Source organism: Castor canadensis, chromosome X, assembly GCF_047511655.1.
Source record: "Castor canadensis chromosome X, mCasCan1.hap1v2, whole genome shotgun sequence".
Classification (NCBI taxonomy): domain Eukaryota; kingdom Metazoa; phylum Chordata; class Mammalia; order Rodentia; family Castoridae; genus Castor; species Castor canadensis.
Genome location: NC_133405.1, coordinates 18,399,596 through 18,421,482, shown reverse-complemented (window position 1 = coordinate 18,421,482; position 21,887 = coordinate 18,399,596). Strand labels below are relative to the sequence as shown.

At 37.5% G+C, this 21,887-nt stretch overlaps 2 protein-coding genes across 10 annotated transcripts in view; one reads left to right on the top strand and one right to left on the bottom strand.

Annotated features, from left to right (window-relative positions):
* LOC141419870 (uncharacterized) overlaps positions 1–18,273 on the bottom strand; it is a 32,973-nt gene extending 14,700 nt beyond the window's left edge. For 2 of the 4 annotated variants that reach the window (XR_012444587.1, XM_074063921.1), the window contains exons 1-2: positions 16,194–16,392; positions 14,663–14,747 (exon numbers count right to left, since the gene is read on the bottom strand). The gene's annotated coding sequence lies outside the window, so the exon portion shown is untranslated. Of the gene's footprint in view, positions 1–1,348; positions 14,105–14,662; positions 14,748–16,193; positions 16,393–18,058 lie in introns of those variants that run through there. The other 2 variants (XM_074063922.1, XR_012444588.1) reach the window with 2 other exon arrangements.
* LOC109675936 (uncharacterized) overlaps positions 1–21,887 on the top strand; it is a 529,573-nt gene that overhangs the window by 133,170 nt on the left and 374,516 nt on the right. The window lies entirely within an intron of this gene.

Genomic DNA, 21,887 nt, shown 5'->3' with positions numbered 1-21,887 from the left:
TGCCCCATATACCAAGATTTAATGACTTTTATGTCAAATCCTGACACCTAAAACATTAGTAAAGACAAATTCCACTCTGTCTGGCCAGCACATCAATTGTATTTTAACAATTGGGAAGACATTTTTATTTCTACTTTACCCAAATTTTAACAGAACTTATTTAACAAAATGTATTCATGGTTCATTCAAATAAAGAGGAATGTAGATTAATTATCACATACATTTAGCAAATTCAGGTCTACTCATCTTACTAGTGCCCATTTTCCTCAAAATCAATAAATATAGAATTCTTAAAACTCAATTGTAGAAAATATATATTCATGATACATATATTTCTATGGATGTGAAACAAATACATAGGGAAAATGGATTCATAATTTTCATTTAAAAAAAGCTCTTTCATGTTAATGTTAACAGGTAGAAATCTGGGCAAGCTGCTAATGGCACATATTTTAAATATTTTCTGCTGTATTTTGTCAGGTCTCTTAGTAACCTATCTTTATGCCCAAACGTGACTGGGTATGCAGCCTTTCAGGCTCAGAACTTGGTGAAAGAAGTAAACACAGTATAACATATACAATCCTAACTTAATGTATACAACAGGAAGTTATAACACGGGTTTCACACAGGCACACTCAGAAGTAAATGGAAATACTAAAGAAGCAGAATCAATTACCAATATGATGGGTTACACAAACAGTATTTAATCAAAGACTAAATTGTACAATTTAGTCAATTTAGACAATTGACTAAATTGTAACAAAGTCTGAACAAGATTCTCTTCTTCTCAACTGTTTGTCCTTGAAAATAAGATCAGTATCCATCCTCTAGCACGGAGGATTGGTAGCACACTGTAATTTTATATTTTGCTTATACAAATAGTACAAACTATAAGTGGCTTTACTTATATATAAAACAGGAAATTTTCCTGCTGTCATTTCTCTGTATTTTACATTAAAGCTCAGTGTAGATAAAAATAGCTATTATGGAAAAGAATCAGTTTAGCAGTTGAGAAATTTGGGGAAAATAATCTAGTTAAGCTTAGAGTTTCATAGTTGTAGAAAAAGAAGAGAGTCTCTGAACAGAGAAAAAAAGGTTTTGTCATCCTTTTGAGACAGTATTTTCAGTGAGGCAAATTTGTTTTGACTTGAATGCATTTTAAAGCCTATATGTACATGTATTTTTCTACATATATGTTATTATACATACATATTTGTGTACTTGAATATGCATACCTGTATAATACATATACACATGTACATCTAATATACATATATGATAACAAAAATATAGAATATACATTAAAATATATTACTATCTAAACATATATATATGAGATAAATGGGCTTGAGTGTGGTGGTGAATATCTGCAATCCCAACATTTGTGAGGAAATGGCAGGGACATCATGCGTTTTGAGACCAACTTGAGTTACTTAGCAACTTCCTGGATTACATAATGAGACTCTGTCTCAATAAATAAATTAATTAATTAACCTGAGGATTTTAAATGCTTTCTAAAATAGATGAATGTGTCATTACCTAGAGTCTGAGGAGAGAAAGGGAAAGAAGAACTGTTTAGGCAAATCCTGACATTATTGAGGGATAGTACTAAAAATGAATTCATCTAGGTAATTTCATTCAAAAGCAAATACCAAAGATGAAGTTATTAGGACAAAGGTAAATTTACAGAAATTACTCTAAAATAATGTTTATTGGAACTTCAATGCTTATGGAAGCTTCCATTTGCTATTTTTGAGATATGGTCTCACTTTAAGCCCAAATTGGCCTTGACCATAAAACTCCTAATTGTGCTTTTCCACCTAGCTTGGATGACAGTTGCATACCACCATGCCCAACCATAATTTGAGATGGGGTCTCATGAACATTTTTTTGCCCAGGCTAACTTCAAACTGTGATCCTCCCAATCTCAACAAAATAACTATAGCAACCTAAGAGACAAAATCAAGAATGAAGTACATCTTAGCAACAAGGATGGGAATCTTTATAAACAGGAGGGAAGATCCCTCTTACATAGGGAGAAGAGATTATGTTAAGTAAGAGGCCTCATAAATAGGAGGGGAAAGGCCCCTCAACAACAGATACTAAACAAATGAAGAAAATTTGGACAAAGAAAAATACCTGTGGAGCTAGAAAACATAACCCCAGAGGAGAGAGTTGTGTTGGGGAGGAAATGAATAAGGATGGGGATTACTTGATTGGTCTAGATGTGTACACACAATGCCGTAATTAAGGTCTATTAACCTCTCCAAGTGAGACTGCTTTGGAGTCCATTTCTTATACCATGTAATGTTAAAGTCAAAATATAGAGAGCGAGTAAAGTTTCAACATCCCTTAGATTAGCTGAATATAGACACTCAATGATCATCTCTTCCTCCACAAAATAATTAATCTTCATGCTCTCACATAAAATGGCAGAAAACAAAAGGACTTAGAGGAAAGTATTAGTGAACCAGCAAAATTTATTAAAATATCCTACCATAAAAGTTTCAAAACAAAACTAGCAAATACATATCTATATTTTAAGATGGGAATACACAGGTGCAGTCTGAATGGCAGGTAGTACATGCAGGAAGGTGGTGGAAAGGTTGAGGGTTTATTAGGACAAAGGTAAATTTACAGAAATTACTCTAAAATGATGTTTCTTGGAACTTAGATGCTTATGGAAGCTTCCATTTGCTATTTTTGAGATATGGTCTCACTTTAAGCCCAAATTGGCCTTGACCATAAAACTCCTAATTGTGCTTTTCCACCTAGCTTAGATGACAGTTGCATACCACCATGCCCAACCATAATTTGAGATGGGGTCTCATGAACTTTTTTTTGAACAGGCTGACTTCAAACTGTGATCCTCCCAATCTCTATTTTCTGAGAAGCTAGGATTTCCTTTTAGAAATCTTCATTTCCTTTTAGACACCATTCCTATGGTCCTAAATCTAAAAAAACCCTTACTAGCTAGCCGCATATTCAATTCAGTATATACCGTACCTGAAAAAAAGATACAAGAAAGCCTCAACTCATGTCATTGGAGGTGACATTTACATCAGTGTACCCAGATTCAGTTCAAGTTTACCTGGCAAAACTCCAGCCACAGTTTTCTTGGGAGTTAGAGCCACTTTGACTAGGTGTGGGATTCTTTCATTGACTAGGTTTGGTGTTCGCAAAAACACCAAGCTAACAGAGAATTCATACACACATGGCTCAGTCATCCTCAAACAGCATGAAAAATACCACAAGGAAACCATAACCTAAGGGAATCCCAGAAATAATGTAAATGACAAACTCAGTTCAGAAGATTAATAGTCAGCTTGGAAGCTCAGATTGCTACTCAGGGAACACACATTTGTGGACCCAAACTCAGCTCAGGTAACCACTAACTACTTTAATGAACCCTTCACAGCTCAGTGGATGTCATACATACTCTCTATAGTGTCCTCATACTCGGCATAAGACATCACAGATCTACTTCAGTGAATCTGGCTCACATTAGACAAGATATGTTTCAATTGTGACATAATTAGTTAGCTTAACAATAATTGCAGGTAGCTGGAATTGCAACTCACAGGACTTAGTCTCCTACCAGAACTCCCTAGACCTACCCAAGTGGATTTATGGACATACCTCAGAGAAATCTCAACATACTTCAGGGGTCCTACATCCAATTTAAGGATGTACAGACCTACCTGGAATAACTCAGATTCACATAAGATACTGTCCCCAAACCTCAGAGAGTTCCACAACAACTTCAAATGACCCTAACTCATCTTGGGAGACCAATCTCAGAAAACAATGAATGATTCAGAAGATACCACATACCCTAAAACAAATAACCAATCAGCCAAACAAACCACAGCATCCTCATTTTAGGGATTAGGATTTAGCTTAATCATAGAACCATTTCAGTAAATCCAAAATTATCCTGTGCATACCTTGACTAGATGGACCAAAGCACTCTAGACCTACCACAAGGAGTCTAAGACCAAACTTAGTAGACCAAGGACTTACAATAAAAGATCAGAGAATCAAGATAGTAAATCAAACTACACTCAAGAGAGATAAAACCAGTCAGATGCCAATGACCCACATCTGTAATCCTAACCAGTTAGGAGGGTGAGATGGGGAGAGCCTTGGTTTGAGGCCATTTCCAGCACAAAGTAGTAAGGCCCATCTCACCCAATAGCTGGGCAGTATGTGTACCTGTCATCCCAAATTATGTAAGAAGTTGAGATTAGGAGGATCATGTTCCCAGATTAGCCTAAGCAAAAATAATTTCATGAGACCCCATCTCAAAGGAAAAAATATTGGGAAGAATATCATGTGTGCCTGTCACTCTATAATGGGAAGCATAAAATAGGAGGATCACAACCCAGGTTGGCCCAGGCAAAAAGCAAGACTAGCAAAAAGTGCTGGAAACATGGCTCAAGCGGCAAAGTGCAGCCTCACAAGTGTGAATGGCAAGTATGAAATCTTTGGTTCAAATTCCAGTATTGCAGAGAGAGAAAAGGAGACATACACACACATGTCAGAAAGAGAGAAAGAGAGAAAAGGAGACAGGACCCTGTAATCAACTCATAAGACTACAGATTTGAATGAGAAGGCCTCTCCCTACTTCAAGTCTTCTAGTCTCTACTCTCCTACTCAGGGTAATATTATAAGATGACTCAGATATCAGATGACTCAGTTTCTCAACTCTCTTCACTAAAGCCCAAACCAATCTCAAGTCCTAATATCATGGGATACAAGACTCAGCTTAGAAGAACCCAGATATACTTCTGGGTACCTAGACTCAGTTTAGCAGATTCCAGACATACAACAGAGAAACTCAAACCCACCTCAAAGGACAAATTCTATTCAGGCCTCCAAAGACAATGTGCCAATAGACCACAGCCTTACACAAGTGACTGTACTCTGTATAGAAGACCCTATCGACACACAGTGTACTAAGATACACTGTAAACTTTCCATAGGGGACCAAGAACATCTCAGGTATGAAAAGGCTCCTCAAACTTTCCTACATGTAAGACTTGGGGCTAAAGAAAAGTATACATTTGATCTATAGTTAGCAAAAGAAGACCCTGATGTACCCATATTCCAATATCAGGATGGTTTAACTTCACTCCTGGACCATCAACCTATCTCAGGAGACACAGACTCAGCTGGAGCATAGCTAGATATAATGCAGTTTCATATACTACTAAAAATGCATAGACAAGTTACTGAACATCACTTAACAACCTCAGGAAATCCAGAATCAGTTCAGTGGGCACTCAAATTTATGTAATTCATGCCTATATTAAGAGAATACTTCACTTCCATAATATAATATAAAATCGAGGACTTGTTATGATGTGGATATCTAAATGTCCCCCAAAGACCTTTATGCTCAAGGGTCTGTGGCATTATGAAGTAATAGAAATATTAGAAGGATGAGCCTAAAGCAAGGAAGTTGTATCATGGCAGTGTGTTCTTGAAGGGAGTATTTGGACCCTGGACTTAACTCTTACTTTTTTGCTCCTGGTTGTCATGCACTGGGCAGCTTTGCCCCCAACATACTTTCCCTACAATGATGTTCTATCTTACCACAAGACACAAAATAATGGAGAAAACCTTCTATGTAATGAAACTTCAAGACACAATAAATGTTTCTTTGTCAGAGGGATAGAAAGCTGACAAGTCAGAGCTATTTACTCACTCCAGTGAAACCCAGACACCATTCATCTAAGGTACCTCAGATTCACATGCAATTAGCTCAGAAGATCCTGGCCCCATAGGAAGCTCCTGGCTACCTTAGTTAGATCACAGAACTATATGAAGGAGTATCATAGCCAAAAGATCGAAGACAAAACTTAAGAATTGAAAATGCCAATCAACCTCTGGTAATCATAATCCACATACTATTGGGATAGCAGAAACTATTCCAGCAATCCACAGATCCACATTAGAGTCTCAGTTGGGGAACATTCTAGTGTACCCTATCCTTTGAAACCTAGGGCCAGTCATCCTAGAAAATATAGTAAGGGGTACATACAGGGAACTCAGATCGTATTCAGACCTTCAGGGGATCAGCTCAGAGATTCCTAACAATATGTCAGGAGTCTCCAGATTTAAGTCAAGGGGCTTGACATCCAATAATTATCACAAACCAATGTAGACTCATATTAAAGAACAGATAGACACAGGTTAAAGAAAATGGAACAAGACCTACTAGGAATTTCCCACCTCACAGTGTACAGTCTCGTTTCAGGCATCCATATACAGTCCTCCTGATAGCCAGAACTATCCACTGTTCTCATAGGAAATAGAAGAAACAACTTAGGTAGCTACAGACATATATTTTACACCATCCAGTCTCAATTCAAATATAACCAGATCAAAAATTCACAAACGACAGTTTGCGAATGTGTCTTAGAGTCACTGAGTTTGGCCAGTGGTCCCTTGGAATAGTATAAGTTAATTTATTTTTATTTTGAATTAACATACATTAATAATAAAGGAGATTTCAGATTTTACTGTGACAATTCCATATATGCATATGGTGTAATTTGAACAAGGTTGTTTGTTTGTTTCCTGTCTTAATATAATTAAGATGAATCTAGTTTGATTGTGGTGGGTCTGCGTTTGCCTGACCTGAGTTAATCACCTTATCTAAGTATTATGTCCACTAAATGCTTTTAGGGACAGTGACCTCCCTCAGTAGCCCTAAGTAGGTCCAAACCTACCAGAGAAGATAGTTTTTTAACTCAGAAGATCCAAATTCAAACTATTATGGGATCTCTAGATCAGGGAGCAAGCCAAAACTCAGCGCAAGAGTCCATAGAAAACACTCAGGTAGAGAAATAGCCCCATAAGCTATTGCCATCCTCACCTTCTCACCACAAGGCCCAACCTTCTCAAACCCTGTATCTACCTCAAGGACCCAGGAACTACTAAAAAATTTCCAGGAAACACCCCCATTCTGTTGTCTTCATTTACAAGTCTTTAGAACATGTTGGGGAATCAAGACTACTTCTGGGGCTCACATTCCCATTAGATGACTTCATACATAGCTGACTCACAGACTATGCTAGCTCCCACTGACCCTACTAAAACAACACCATGGAAACAAGACTGACTATAGTAACACTATATTTGCTCAAATAATGCATATTCCTCTTAGAAAACAATTTATCCTAGACAACAGAATTGTGATCCCAAACCCACATCATGAGGTTGCAGACCCACTTCGGGGATCAAGATTCTAATAGGAGACCTCAGACACTTATCACAGGGCTGTAGACATTAAACAGACAGGCAGTGTGCAAATCATCTTAGAAGACAACACTTGCACACAACAACTCACTTCAGTGACCTAAACTAGGGAAATTACAGGAGATGTCAAATTAAACTCAGGAGTTGCAGCCTCCACTGAGGAGAGAAATTAGGTGATTTTGGAATCTACCTCAAGATATTCAGATCTACTACTGTGGTATAGAGACTCTAAATCCAGCCTCATTTCAGGAATACCAGGGGACATTATATCCATCAGCCAGCTCAAAAGATCCAATAATTGCTTCACTATATGTCATACCCAATTCAAAGGAATACAAATGCACTCTCAGGGACTTTTATTCTTCTCAGTCAATATTAACTAACCTCAGGAGACACTAGACTCACAAAGGGATTTAGAAACCCATCTCAGCTGAGAACAGCCCTATTTCCTGGATACTTAAACACATTTATAGAGCTCAAGACATAGTCCAAGTTAGCCATATTCAACATAAGAATCTGAGTGCATGTCAGGGAAATGTTGTGTGAAGAACAGACTTCATGTTCTTTTATGTTCCTGAAGACAATTACTTTGTTATTGAATTGACAACTATTGGAGGAAATTTTACAGGAAGAACTTGATGTAAACTATGTCTAAAACATAAAAGAGAGAATAATTATTAAAGTTTGGAGAAGTAGCCAAAATCAACACTTGAGCTTCAAGGAAGCCAGCTAAGAAAATTCTAGGAGAGAGTGCCCGAGGCATCCTTTTATAGCAGAATTAATATAATGCAGCAGATGTGATGATTTTCCCAGTTAGTAAGCTAAATGTTTTGGTTATGACATAGACATCAAAGAGGTCTCAGGAATGACACAAAGCAATTGCTTACTATAGTATCTATGTGCTTAGTCTACCTGTGCTTTCATCCTCAAGCAGACTCAAGACCCCTGAGCACTTGAAATTCCTGCACGTGTCACCCATGCATCATATTTGGCGACACATGAAGGGACCAGCCATCACCTGAGGTCAGTATAGGTTGTGCCAAACTGGGAAAGACTGCCTAGGAATGTGACCATGAACATCTAGCACTCCGGTGAAGTCTGTTTTCCAGGAGAGACCCCACCACCACGGCCTAACTATGGTGGAACTCTCGGGTCGACCTTTTCTCCCTGTCTCTCTGTCTTGTTAAGGAGGATTTCTTCCTTGGGAAACTGAGGAAAAGGTCCGAGCCCATTACAGGTTTCCGGCAGGCAATCTGAGGAAACTCGGACGCCAGGTGGGGATTTATACTGCACTGCCAATGCTACCTGGGCAGAACTCGACTTCAGTGCACCTAGGCTTTTTCTTTTTTCCTCTCCTTAAACGCTGACACTCTCTGTCAAGATCTGACCAGCTTAAGGTGAGGTCCGAAAAAAGCCAGTGGAAAGGAAAGTTTGTCTTCAAGCCACCAAAGGGGTTCTGGCTGGGGCACCCCCTGGTGTCACCCAAAGGGTGGAGATGCAAGTTCCTGACCTGCCCTGAGGCTCCAAAAGCAGCTAAGTCTTGGACCCTTCCAGCCATGTCTGTGGCAAACACACAATCAGATCTCTTATGCTTCCTTCATGGTTTCTGTGGCCTGAGATTGGGGGTCATCTCTTGCTTCCAGTGCTCCAGTACTGCCTTTGGGCAGGATTGACCTGGACAGCAGAGATGATCAATAATCCCTCATGCCTGGAAACTCTTTTTTCCCCCAACCCTCAGCCTCTCCTTCCCCTTTCGTGGGCAGTTCAGGATGAGTGTCCGCCTCCCCACTTTGCTCTAATGGCAGTGAGTTTCTTTCTTTAGGGTGTTTGGGAAAAATCCTTACAGACACCAGAAAGTGCTAGTCTCCAATTTAGGTTTAACTGTCTTTGTCAAGCATCAGGTTAACTGGTTAAACAGGTTCTGCAGCTGCCCTCAGGGAAAGAAAAAAAAAAACAGTTAAAAGGCAAAAACCACAGGTCTCAGTTTTTTGCCCCTTTCCAGAGCAAAAGCCTCCAGATGCTCTCTCTCTCTCACTCTCTCTCTCTTTTCATAGAAAGCATATATGCCTCACAGGATATATATGGGGACAAAAGTCTACTTCATCAGGAGTCCCCATCCATGCCTCTAAAGCAGTCCTCCTTCTGGCCATGCAAGCCCTCTTGGTTACATTGATAGAGTTATTTTTTTAAATTACAAGCGTTCAGCTGGTAGAAGAGAATTAGGCCTACCTGGGTCGCAGTGCAAACAGGCAAGTCAAAATAGATGAGAGATTGGTCAAAGATCATCTCGGGGGGGTGGGTACAACTGAGATATCTATCTGTAAATCCTCCAAGGCTTTACCCACAAGGGGAACCTGAAGGAGCAAGGGAGAGCTGGATGCCATCTCCCACTAGAGTTTCTCCTCATCTGGGGATGCTTAGATAAAAGGAGAAACCTCTATTAAGGTGACCAATTTTCCCTTGTTTCCCTTTTTAGATGGGAAATCAAGCCTCAAGGATCCAGGAAGCATCCCCCCTTGCCTGCTTATGAAAACATTGGAAAGATCTTGATCCAGAAAGTCTTCAGCAAAAGCCACTCAAGTTTTACTGCACCCAGGCTTGGCCACAATATCCTCTGGGAGATGAGGAAAGATGGCCAGAAGGCGGGAGCCTTAATTATAATACCATTCTTCAATTAGATATGTTCTGTAAAAAGGAGGGAAAGTGGACCGAAGTTCCATATGTTTAGTTGTTCTTTTTCCTAAGAGACCACCCAGAATGGCTAAACAAATGCAGGCTAGATACCCAGGCCATGGTAACCCTTTGCAACAAGCCCCCAAACTCCCTTGAACCAAAAATCCCATCTTATGCTCCATCAGCTCCCTGTCTTCCTCCTTACCCAGCTACCTCACACACTGAAAGCTGTCCCACAGGACTCTACCCACTCCAGTTAATTCCTGGAGGGCACAGAGCTTATGTTTCTTTCAGAGTGAGTGAACTTAAAGAAATATAAAAAGGAATTTAGGAAATTACACAGAAAACCCAGATGAGTACATCCAGGCATTTAGAGAAGTCAGCCAAAACTTTGAACTGAGCTGGAAAGATGTAATGCTATTGCTATCTCAGACCCTCACTTCTCTAGAGAAACACTGGGTAGTAGCTCAGGAAGTCACAGCTGGAGACAATTATCACTTAGATAAAAGTGGCCCTACTACAGTCCTGTCACTGATGTCAATTTGCATTAGACTGTAGAATGTGAATACTGATTAGGGATACCATGACTAAACTTAAACCTGGCAACCCTCAATTGCCTTGCCAAAGCAGATGTGATCCTGGGAGAAGCATTCCATCAGGCAAGGGATTTCCTCCACCACAGCTGAGGCTGGGCTTTGCACAGTATGGGCTGGACATTTCTTCTTGCTTTGGACTAAGATGTTTTTACACCAGTGTTAAACTCCTTCCCTTTCCATGTTTACTTTGTCACCATGAGGAATTCCTTCTAACCACATATTTTGCACACAAAAATCTATGAAAGCAGACACAAATCATGTGGAGTAGTGGAACAGTTTTCTATGTGAAATTTTAAGTATGTTAGGACCGTATCAGACAAGAACACAACAGATCCAGTCATTACCACTACTGAGATTATCAGGCAGCTCCCACAGTTTCCTAAAGCTCAGATTCCTGGGCATACTATGAATTGCCAGAGTTGGCAGTATAGATAGGAACAGTATTATAAACCCCAAGGTCCAGAACAACTAGAAGATCCATTGATGTAGAGTAAGACAAAAACTCCCACTGGACATTTTGTCCAGCAGTCCCTTGGTACAGAAAAAGAGGAAAATGGTCCCTATGATCATTAGAAAGCTCTACCTGAAAGTGACTAGGCAGGTATCTGCCCTCTTGAACAGATGAGTTCCACTGCAAGATGAATCCAGCCTCCAACCCCTCTATTTAGTATCCCTGTGAACACCAACCAAGTCACTCCAAACCATCAATTACTAAATTGTTGAGGCTGCCATTAGCTGCACTATGACATGGCACAGAAAAATCAGCATTTGGCCAGACAAATGGGGTTTTTCTCTTCAGGGATGGACTGACTGTCAGTCTCTTCTTATAAATTGCAGACTCACTTGTGTTATTTCCTGGTGAAGGCTCTAGATATGGTGTGGTCACTTAATGGCCTTGTTCAAAACAGAGACTAAATGATACCTAAGTATGCTTTTGGACTTCATGTTTGTGTAGGATGGATGTTTCCTGCCTTTCTCAGAAGACATCTTTGTACCAGTCCTCCAGTCTATCAGCCTGCACAACTTGCTGGTGCCCCCAGTGGTGGTTTAAGTACATCATTGAGGAGTTAAATCCCATAATTCCTCCCCATACTCGGTCTAGCAGGAAGGCCAGACCTGTAGTACTGCTCCTTTAGTCTGATCACTGCTGTGTGTGCCCAGATACAGAACCCCTGCATGGACAGTACAGGGGATTGCAGATCCTGGTGAGCTTCAGAGGAAACAAGGAACAATGTCTGTGCAGGGTATGGCTTTGCATCTAGAGTGGCCATTACACAGACTGCAGAGTAGCACCCTAGAGGCCTGGGTGGGGAGAACTGGGCTATGCAGCCAGTATCTGGAGGCCAAGATAAGGCAGACTCTCCATTTCCTGTTGGGGTTCCGAAGCACTTCGAAGCCTTGGTGGAGATAGACACGGCAGTGTTAGTGATGGAGGTTGTTCTAGGTGTGATGCAGTCACTCAGTGCCCTGGTCAGGAGCAGAAGCTAAGTGATATGTTAGGATACTTGCAGGCTTTAGTGTTTGTGAAGGATGGAGATACCTCCTGCCTTTGACAGAAGAAACTTCTGTGCTAAGACTGTGGTCTGACAGCCTGGAGGTTTTGGTGACTGTCCCCCGCCCCCCAACACACACACCAGCAGTGATTTAAGTGTATGGAGAGAGGGATTAAATCCCACAAGTCCCACCCTATACCCAGGCTCCTGGTGTTACCAGTGCTGAGAACCATCACCCCATCAATTTGAGTATAAGGGAATTCAGGACCTGTTTGGCTCCAGAGAAAACCATTATAGGGTCTGCTTGTGGGGTGGCCTTTCATCTGGAGTGACCCATGCTCAGGCTATAAAGCAGAACCCCAGGGGATCAGGAGGGGAGGACTAGGCGTTGCAGTTACTATCTGAAGGCCAGGATGAAGCAGGCTCTCCAACTTCTACACAGGTTCCCATGCACTTCTAAGACTTGGTGGTAATAGAGAAGTCTGCATTAGGGAAGGAGGTGGTCCTGGTGGTGTTGAACATCAGGGAGTTCTAACCAAGTTAGCGAAGGGGCAGCAGCAGGAAGAGCATGTCCTCAATGATCTATGTGTGGAAGACAGCAAGAGAGGGACTCCTCCAATCTTGACTTGTAACAGTAACAAGGGGCCACAGTCAAGATGGCAAAGGCTGCTTAGCAAAGTTTTTGTGTATTTCCCTAAAAAATTGTAAATAGAACTGTCACGGGAAGCAACTAAGTCAATCTGTTGTGCAAGGAGCTTGTGGGTTAGCAATGCTCCGAGACAGGCAAATACTGGAACTTTCTACTTTACACTAGATTGTGGGATCACCTCATGGCTCTCCGTTCTTAGGGTGTATAACACCGTGTCTGTTTGACCTGCCAACTCCAGCAATACACAGTATTTGCCTTTTTGCTTTATTTTTTAAATGGATATCTTATTTTTCCCAGGCCTAAACAGCAACCTATTTATGCATTTTCTGTAGCTGGAAAGACAGGTATGTACCACATGCCAAGCTTATCTATTGATATTGTGTCTAGGTTTTTGTACTGGCTGGCCTAGAGCCAATCAGCCTCCTTCCAACCTCTGTAATGTGAGTATATAGTCATAAGTTCCAGCTCCTGGTGTTGGTTTTATTCTTTACAGTTTTTAATCACTCATCATTAATGCATAACTTTACTACAAATTTCTTAAAACTTCTAGTCCAATATTGTAATTTCCATTCATTTACTCTGACCATTCGTCTTATTATGTTTATAAAAATGTGGTTTTTAATATAAAAGCACTATCAATGGTACTTATCAAAATTTAACAAAAACCCAACCTAATATATTCTATGTTTTTTATTTTTTTTTTTTACCATTTTTATTTACTTTTTATTGGCATATATTAGTTGTACAGGGGGAGGTTTTGTTGTGACATTTACATATGTGTTTACAGTGTATCTTAGTTTCATCCCCTTCCATCATCCTCCTTCACCCCTCCTCTCTGGCTGGCCCGAGTTGGCATTTCCATTGGCTGTGTGTGAGAGTTCCAGTTCAGGCACACCTGGGTAGAACCCTCTTGTATTGCTGAAACGCTGCAACGCCCCTCTGTTCTCACATTCCCATAATAAATGCTGTGGACTGCTCGCTCTGACCTTAACGCTTCTTCTTTGGATCCACAATTGACCTATCTCAGACAGTTTGTGACACACCCAGTGGGAACTCTGCTGCTTGCTGTTTTGGAGGTGACTCCAGCGTGGGGCTGGCTACACGATAGTACATACACAGCCAGGGTCACTGGATTTTGTTGGTGGATTGAGCCCTTTATCATTATTTAATAACCCTTTCTGCCCTTGGCAATTGTCTATGGGAAATCTACTCTATCTAATATGAATAGAACCACTTCTATTTTCATGTCTTTCCATCCTCTGATACACACTAAATAATAGCTTCTTGTGGCTATCATAGATGGGTCATCTATATGCCAATCCATCTTCAGTTGACATATTAAAATCATTTACTTAAATACAAGTCTGCCATTTTATTGCTAGTTTCTGTGTGTCTTCTTGTTCCTGCATACTCCTTTTCTTGCTTTCCTGTGCATTAAATGAATATTTTTAAAATTCCATTTTGATTTATTTATAGTGTTTTTGGTATATCTTCTTGCAAAGTTTTGTTTGTGGTTTTTCTGGATATAATATATAATATACTGTGGTGAGGTGTACAAATTTCACTTCCATGTATGTCCCCTTACCCTCCCTCAATTTTAAATATAATTGGTTAAGCATTTCCTCAGTACACACTGGGGACCATATCAGATGGCATTATAATTTTTGCTTCAGTCATCAAATACAGGGTTTTTTGTTTCTGTTTTTGGCAGTACTGGGGTTTGAACTCAGGCCTCTCTCTTGCTAGGTGGGCACTTTACTACTTGAGCCACTTTGCCAGATTGTTCTGAATAAAGGTTCAGTGTGTGGCTTTGTAATTAAAAGTAAAAGTTTATACTAAAAAAAAAGCTAAGTGAACCCCAAATAGAATAAAATCAAAGAAATTCACAATAAGAACCATCATAATTAAACTTCTGAAAATACTGACAAAAAAATCCCTCAAATTCCAAGAAACTAAGTTGAGAGAAAACTGAGATGATGACTTACCTACAGTAGAACAATGATTTAATAACCGGATTTGCCATCCGAAACCATGGAAACCAGGAGGAAGTAACACAGCAGTTTTCAAGGGCTGAAAAAAAAACAACCAAATAGGTTGTTCATAGTTATGAACCCTAGATAAATTCTATGTTTCTGTTGAAAACATCCTTCCTAACCATAAATAAAGACATTAGTATTCTATGTTTTTTAAAACATTCTCTTTTGTTACAAATTTTTAAACATTTCCAATTGTTAATGTAGCCCCTAAACCCATTTCTACAGACTTCCACTTCAGCCTTCTTGTGGGGTGCTGTGAACATCTTAGTGATTTTTTACGCCAGTGGTGGTATGTTGCTTGTACACCATGGGATCTCCCTAGATGATCAATGACCAACAAATTATAGCAAATAATTTTTTTTGCTGTTACATGATATACCATGTATTTGGGAAAGAGACTGAATTCTATTAACTTTGATAAGAAATTTGGTGTTTTACTACATTTAAACGTTGTTTGAATTTTATTATTTGTAATTCCCACCTCTTTTTAATTAGCATGCATGAATTGTTCAAAGGAGTTTCATTGTGATAGCTCCAAACAAGCATATACTTTAAGTTTAACCCTCTGTTTTTTATGCCGTTTTATACAATTTTAAGGGTTTATTCTATTCTTGTACATGCATTTTGGGAATTTTCTGCACTCTTTCCTTTGACTTCATTTCTGCCAGTAGTACTCATTTAATACAGTCATAATTTTTTAACTCTAGAACTCTTGAATTTCAGTACAAGTCATTCTCCAAATAAGTGGGGTTTTTTTGTATTATTTTGTACTGGGAGTACATCGTGCCATTTACAAAATGTCTTGCAAAATATCACAGTTGAATTCTCCCCCTCCCATCATTCTCCTTTATCCCCCCATCCCTGTTAAGTTTCAACATGCCTCATTTTTCCATTTTCATACATGAGCACATATTTCCACCATATTTACCCTCCAAAACCCTCTACACTATCCTTTCAAACAGCCACTTTAAATCCTCAGTATACTGTGCTTTCAACACTTTTGTCCTTGCTTATATGCTATACTGTGTAGGATTCCCTTTAATTGGTGCTTATTAACATAGCAAAAACATTTACAAATGTAGATATGCTTCTTAACTTAAAATAGGTTTATATTCTATAAACCTATTTTATAAACCTATAAAATATAAACTTTTAAAATAGGTTTATATTTATATTTCAATAGCTGAAAATAAAAACAGAAAATGAATTTAATACATCTTCCCTTCTGTAACAATAATATACTATTCTTTTTTTGCATTCCCCGGTGTAGTAGCTAATTGCATACTGCATCTATAATCTGAAACTCTTTCCTTACCGTGAATCTGAAATTCTACCTGAATGCAAAAAATGATCTCAATCAATAAATACATACAGGTACTTCTATTTTATTTCTTAAACTTTAATATTGAGTTTTAAATAGGTTTATCTCATCTGTAAGAAACTAACTCCATTACTGTGTCTTTTACTAAGCAGCATTTACCTCATCCTTCCATCCCATTAGTGCTTCTTGTTGGGGAAGGAGCAGATCTTTTAGAAGGAGGACCCCCACTTCTTGAAGATGGAACTCTTTTAAATGGGAAGGGTCCCAGAACAACTTCTTCTGAGATTAAAAGTATATCCACCATCATCTGTATTGAAAACACAATATTCTTAGTTAAGTAGTATCAATATTTTAATAGCCAATGTTTAGCTAATACTTATAAATTGCTATTAAAATATTTTGGTACTAAGAATAAGGTATTTGTCAAAACTGACAGATTTAAAAGTATGTTTTATCATAAAATTCAAATACTTATGTTTGTGTAATTCAAAAGTAAGTTTGTAAAACTCAGAAAAGTACTCAAAAATACTCATTTTGTATTGGTGTGAAAGAGGTGTGGGGAGAACTGGAGAGTAAAGTAGGAGTTAAACCTTGTAATTTAATTATAGTTAAAGTCCAGGTAAGGTGAAAACAGTTAAGTATTGGGAGAAACAGAATTAAGCATTCTTTATGTAAGTGTCGTGTCAAACAATCTTTTTTTAAAACATCCTACTGACAAAACCCCAAATACACAAGCCTACACCCAAATATCATCCAAAACTCAAGGAGATATCCATTAGAAGTCTGAACTGTCAGTATAATGTGAAAACAGACTTACACTTTTTACAATTTATACAATAATACTAATTGACTTAAGTTCTGTTAACTTTTAAGAGCATTTAAGAAATATATGCTAAATAATGAAAAATAATTTTTATAACTAGAAACATATTTATATTCCAATTTCCTAGGAAGATTATATTCTCATATACGGCAGAATATTAATTGGCAAATTTCATTGTCTTCAACTCTGTAATTCTACTTTAGAAAATTACATCCACTGAATTATAAATTTGATTATGAAAACGCTAAATATTTGACACAAATTCCCTTAAAAATTAGATATAATGTTTAACAGTGGTTACAAGTAAAAGTTTCAAATAATTTTCAACAGTTTCTTCTAAAAAATAAAACTGTATTCCTTTTCCTATCCAGTACAGAATGGCATCTCTGAAAATAGTACATTAACACCAGTTTTTACTGACTCACCCTTCTCATTCTTACAACAAAGATGCGTATTAATGAAATAGTGACTTTTTAAATTGTCTTCCAGAATCAGAGACACTCTTGAGAAGTTCTAGATAATCTCAGGAAGCAAATTTTCAAGCCTCAAGCTCATATACAAATTGTAACCAAAATGACATAGGAATAGGTTTGCACACACATTTACAAAAACAAGTATTTCATGAGCCACCCTACAATATTATTTATTTCTTACCTTTGAGTACTGTTAATAACTTTTATTTATGTTTGCTGTGCTTTTCAATTTCTGTTAAGTTCTGGGCTCAAAGTGAAAAACTGAAAAGTATGAGCAATAGAAATGAGTTCCAGCTTGGCACCAGTGGCTCAGACCTGTAATCCTATTTATTCAGGAGGCAGAGATCAGAAGGATCGTGGATTGAAGCCAGTCCGGACAAATAGTTCTAAGAGACCCTATCTAGAAAAAACCCTTCACAAAAATAGAGCTGGTGAAGTGGCTCAAGATGAAGGCCCTGAGTGAAAAGCCAGTACCAAAAAAAAAAAATAAATAATAATAATGAATTCCACACAAAACTTGTTGAATGAGTAAAGGCAAGTAATATTACTAGCAACAACAGCATTTAGTTTACACTATTTTGTTGCAAGGTGATTAGGATTTTAAAAATATTTAAGAGAAACCAATCATTCTTGTAATTCCAGCACTTAAAAATAATTTTTACTATCAATAAAATTAACCTTTTCTTATAGGGAATTAAACAGAAATAATTCTAACTATGTGAACTTACTGGTTTTTGATCCTATGTTTGCATCCTTGAATCTTAAGATATTACCCAAGCACCCTTCACGTGAAGAACGACCTCTTCGTGTACCACTTCCTCCTCTTCCACATCTCAGACTTCTTTGGGGGACTTTAGTTCTTGAAAGAGGTGGCAGTTTGTGCCTACCATGACTTTCAAAAGATGGTTTCTTCTTGGCTTGCTCTACTTTGTTTTTCCATCCAAACACTAAAAAGATCAAGTACATCATCAATACCATCGAATTTAACTTAAATTCTTCAATATATTCCTATTTTTATTGCAACAACACTCAAGTTTTAGGTTTTTCCAAAAGTAAACACTTTCCTCTTAAATGAATACGTGCTTCACAATCCACTGTGCACCAAAATGTGCATTACTACCATTTCTTGAAATGTCTCTCACATTTAAAAGTAAAATTAAAACCTCACTGTGATATATTTTATAATACATAAATCTTAATCTCTATATACCTGCTACATACATAAAATTTTAGACAGTTACACAAAATTATTCCTCATGCTATTCATTCTGTTTCACTATTTGTATGTTAAAATTTAAGAGAGGAGAAGTCCCCCAGTATGATTTCCTATTCACTACCTACTCTAGTTCTAATAATTTTATTTCTTTAAGTAGGATCTTTACTTGGTCTCATTTAGAATTTTCTGCCTGACTCATTTCACCTTTTGTTTTACATATGTGTAATTATCAAAGTACTTCTTTAATACAGTATTTCCTGTTTTTATTTCTGAGAAATATGTCAATGTCCTAAATCATCTCATGATAAATTTCTATTGATTTCTTTTTCTGGAGGTCAAAGTGATTTTTAAAACCTAATTCAGGTAACTGTTCCACTCTGTTGGCTTATTACTTTTGAAACATACCAAATCCTCACTAAGACCGCAGGTAAATATTTATATTCTCCCAATATCTACTGCCATATAGGCCAGCCGTGGAGCTTCATTTGCTATTTCTGGCCTAAATGTTTTCTGAAGATTTGGAGTGGCTATGTCGGTTCAGTATTCAGGAGTCAGTTAAAATTTCTTCATCTTTCTATATAATAAAAGTGTTCAGTGATTAAGCACTGATTAAATCATCAGTTCAACCGAAGACTTTAGAGGGAAATTGGATTACTAATAATTATTCTTCATGTGTTTATACCTAATGGAAACTGTGAGCCAAATCTCACTGTTAAGTTTCTTTAAAACTTTAACATGAAAGTAAAACACGAAGAAAATACTGTGTTCATGTATCAAGAGTTTAACATTACATTTCAGAAATAAAGGCAATTAGCATCCATGGATCACAATAAAGAAAGTTTAAACTTGCTGAAGGTAATTCAACAATGAACAAATATATGATAGAGTGAGCATGAAATGCATTATATCTTTTGGAATTTGAATCAAAACTATTATTCCTGTAAAAGTAGGAATTAACTGTTCCTTCTTGTATGTCTTTCTAGGATTTTTATTCCACAGAAATACTTCCATGAACTGAAATAGCACTTTTTGGGTTTTTTTGCAAACACTATCCTATTTCTTCTACTATTCTTGTGGGGTTTTCTTCTAAAGTTTAGCAGTTTTTTGGAGGCTAACAACCTAGTCACATTTACACTGGAATACTAACAAAATTAAGTATAATGTACGTTAATTAATATGGTGTTTCAATCTCCTTCCAACAATTTTTGAGTGATTATGTAACAAAAAAGAACCATGGGTAAATAATTGTAGTTATATGGCATTTTGCCAACTTAAAATTTGTAGAAAAATGGCCAGGCATGGTGTCTCAAACCTGAATCCCTGCTTCTTGGTATACAGAGATTGGGAGGATCTCAGTTTAAGTCCATTCTGGGTAAAAATCCACAAGACCACATCTCAACCAATGGCTGGGTGCAGTGGTAGTGGGTGCCTGTCATCCCAGCTACAAGTGCAAGTACTAACAGGAGGATCATGGTCCATGCTGGTCTGGACATAAAGTGAAATACTAATCTCAAAAATAACCAACCAAAAAGGGCTCACAAAGGGGCTCAAGATGCAGAGCTCTACTTAAAAAGTACAAGGCCCTTAGTTCAATCCCCATTATTGCCAAAAGAAAAAGCAACACTGGAGAAAAATGGGAAAGATCTATAAATACTGTTACTTGCTGAACAGATCTAGATTATTATTAAAAGATTCCTACCTTTCCATTCCTACCTTAGCATCTGCAGGGCTTTCAAAAGTAATAAAAGCAAAGCCTCTAGACTTCTTCGTTTCTCAATGCTTCATCAATAGAACTGTAATACATGTAAACTTTTAAATTATGTAAACATAAAGGTTAAACTTCCATTCAACAAAATTGTCAGTCCTTAAACAATCTGTCACAAAGCTCTCATACAACAAACACAGCATTATCATCAACCATTTAAAAATCATCTTAAATGTAATATAAAATTTTGTTTCATATTATATTAGTATTCTCAATATTATATGTAAAAGACTTCACAGTTAGCCTTTCTCACCACATTTCACACCAACACCCACAGCATATTAATTGTTTTTATCTTCAGTAGTAAGAGATGCTTAGGGCAACACTTTACCCATCCCATGCATCAGTGCTTTTGTAAAAATAAGGAAATGTTAAACCCAGAAAATGACAGTCCTAGTCATGTAAAGTTTCAATAAAAAGACATTTTTATAGTTTATATTTACTTTGAACGATACATAGATTGATTCTTAACTTCAATTACCTTCTAGTATGTGTCCAAATTTTCCAAACACTGCTTCAATAGACTTTGCATTGGTCTCTGCATTGAGGCCTCCTATGAAGAGTTTTCCAGGCCGAACAACTTGCATCATTTTGCTGTTAAGTGGGCCAAATGGTTCCAATTTTTACACTACATTTAAAATTCAAGAAAAGTACTGTAAATAGACTGATAATGTTTTTTACTTCTAAAAACTGAAACCTTTTAATACATAAGGCAAAAAGTAGCAATGACATATTAGGCCAAAGTTCTGGTTTCTATATGTATCAGATTAAAAAAAAACTCGGTTGTAAAATGAAATGGGCCCTGTGCCTGTGGCTCATACCTGTAATTCTGTCTACTCAGGAGGGAGAGATAAGGAGGATTGTCATTTGAAGCCAGCCCAAGCAAATAGTTCATGAGATCCTATCTGGAAAATATCCATCACAAAAAAGGGCTGGTGGAGTGACTAACAGTAAAGGCCCTGAGTTCAAGCCCCAGTACCACAAAAAAAAAAAAGAAATGGAAAATACTATTGTAATCCTTTTGAGTTGAATATTCAGGTTGTAACTTTTAAAAATTTACATTGAAAAATGATACATCTTTATGGTTCACAATATTATAGTGGAATGAGTAAAGCTAAATAACATATCCATTCCTCACATAATTATATTTTCAAAGTGAAAACATTTCATATGTATTGTTTTAGCAATATAAAATAAGCAATACGAATTACTTATGGTCATCTGAGTTTTCAAAGCGGTCGGTTTTCACCTAAAAATATGTTAAAAGTTATTTTAAAAATTCATTTTTTGAACCCAATTATTTTTACAAAATGTACAAATTCATTTACAAAATGCTACGTATTTTCCAGTTTTTCCCCTTATCATGATTACATATGTAATACTCTCAGCTTAAAATTGTGTTTGCCAAACGTTTACATACTTAAAATGCTAACTGCTAAAAGCAATGAAAATTGTAGCCTTTATGAGGCAAAAGTAAACTTCGGCCACAATGTTTAAAGTAACTGACAGAAATTATAACAAATACCTAAAGTTTTGTTATTTCAGACAAGCAGGTAAGGATTTTGCTCTTGGAGTA